Below are 2,590 nucleotides of genomic sequence, written 5' to 3' on the forward strand. Positions count from 1 at the left end.
CGAACTCGTTGAGTTGAGTCCGAGTTCACTCATGGATGCGAACGCCCGAGCTCGTTGATTTGAGTCTAAGTTCACTTATGGGCGGGTTACATAGTAGCTTGGCTACATATGTGGCACTTATGTGCAAACTTTCCATGTATCCGAATTATATTCCGATGTGTTCAACGGGTAAAATTTTACTCAAGCGGAGGAATACTCGAGATGAAAGGGACGTATTGGTAAGTGTTGTGAAATGAATACTTGGAACAGGGATGTACTTAACCCTCGGGTTGAAAACTCGATATAACAACAATATGGTAAGATGATAAATGAAAATGTGATATGAATGTCTCGGTGATGATTATGCAAATGATGTTTTATGTTTGCTTATATAGTTATGTTACTTGCTATTTGCATGTGAACTTACTAAGCATTTATGCTTACTCCCTCCTTTTCATTCCTTGTAGTGTTGACAAGCCAGCTCAGAAATCAGAAACGGTCGGAGGCACGCTCACACTATCCGTATACCATCTTGGCATAATGGCTTGTATATTTTGAGTATGGCATGTATAGCATTATAATCATTTTGTGTATATGGTCTTATGATATGGTTATTGAGTGGTATGGAAATTCTTGGTAATGATTAGCCATTGGAATGGCTAATCATGATCATATTTGGTGTGCTAAATTGCTAGCTAATCCATGGAAACCATGAAATAGGTAAAATTTACCATAAAATAGATTCAGACAGCAGCAGTGACGTGAGTTTGAAAAATCACTAAAAATAGTAGAGATACAATTAGATGATGAATAATATATAGAATTGAAGAATTATGAGTCTATTTTCATATGGATGGAACAAAACAGGTATATGAGTTATATTTCATGAGATGTTTAAATTTTTGTGAAACAGGGCCAGAGCAATTTCTGGATCCCCTGTTCTGACTTTGGAAATTCATCATAAATTGTTCAAAGATAATTAGAAGTCATAATTTATATGTACAGATTCCTTATTGAGTCTAGTTTTATTAGAAATAAACGGTATAGTCATTGAAACTCTGTATAGGGAGATATTTGATTCTTAACACACAGAGGTCAGAGAAGTCAAACTCTGAAACATGGGAGACTTTAACTAATAAACTGTACTAATTTGCTTGACCAAAAATTCTATAAAAAAAATTAGTAAATAGATATATGAGTATAGTTTCAGGGAAAAGTTACAGAATTGGATTTCGAGTTTCGTAACTCGAGATATGAATTTTTAAGCGACTATGATGCAGATTGTTAGCTTGACTGAAAATTTTAAAAATGAATTGTATGAGCTGTTTAAGTAATGAATTAAGTCAGTTAACACCCCGTGTTCGACTCAAAATAGCCTCTGCATGCAGGTGTTACATGAAAAGCTGTACTAAAACTCAACTTTGTGCCTAAAACTTCCTGTAACTTCTTCCAAAACTGCGAAGTGAATCTTGGGTCTCTATCTGAAATAATCGATAATGGTACTCCATGTAGTCTAACTATCTCTGAAATATATAACTCAGCCAACTTGTCAAGTGAATAATCCATACAAACTGGAATAAAATGAGCCAACTTCGTTAGCTTATCAATCACAACCTATACTGTACCTTTCTTTCTCGGTGTCAACGGCAATCCTGTCACAAAATCTATGGCAACTCGGTCCCATTTCCACTCAGGAACTAACACAAGCTACAATAAACCTGAAGGTACCTGATGTTCGGCTTTTACTTGCTGACAGATCAAGCATCTAGAAACAAACTCTGAGATATCTCTCTTCATTCCTACCCGCCAATACATTTTCTTCAAATCATTATACATCTTTGTACTACCTGGATGAATAGACAAAGAACTACTATGTGCTTCCTCTAAAATCTTTCGAATAAGCTCATATTCTTTGGTACACATGTAACACCCCAAACCCGGCCAAGACATTATGGCCGAATTCGACGTGCCACATTGAAGTTAAAAATCCACATTTCGTTTTAGTGTTTTAAATAACCGACTTTTGTTAAGCTAACAAAGTGAATGGAAGCTGTGCACCAGGTAGGTATCCGAAACAGAGGAGGTGAGCCATGAAGGCTGCTTAAGTACCAAGCTCTTCGATTGGATCCAATCCTAGACATGCCCACAACCATTGCCACACTTGGTTATAACGAGTTGAAATCTATTTGAGTGGATATCTTTGATAAACCGAATAATTGTGACGTTGTGTTATTTTGAAAACAAGTATCGTTTTGAAAATGCGCCTAGGTCTAGCCTATTGGATTTGTTATCAGAAAGTTTAAAGTTATTAAAAATAAAATAATCCCAGAAAAGAAAAAAAAATAAAGTTAAAATGGACTTATTACAACCCAAAAATAAATAGTAAATAAGGTAAACCAAAGGAAACCAGTTACTTATTTTAAAGTCCAAAAGCGATCACCGTGGCCACTCTAAATCCCCTTCGGCTCCAAGTCCCCACATGAAGGCTCACCTGCAAGGTTAAGGAAGAAGGTGAGTTTGGAAACTCAGTGTGCAACAAGCCCCTTTCAGAGCCCAAAAAAAATCAGCATACTAGGCCTAAGCCCAAAATTAGTCTCAACATATACTGGAC

The sequence above is a fragment of the Gossypium arboreum genome, chromosome 13, assembly GCF_025698485.1.
Source record: "Gossypium arboreum isolate Shixiya-1 chromosome 13, ASM2569848v2, whole genome shotgun sequence".
Lineage (NCBI taxonomy): Eukaryota > Viridiplantae > Streptophyta > Magnoliopsida > Malvales > Malvaceae > Gossypium > Gossypium arboreum.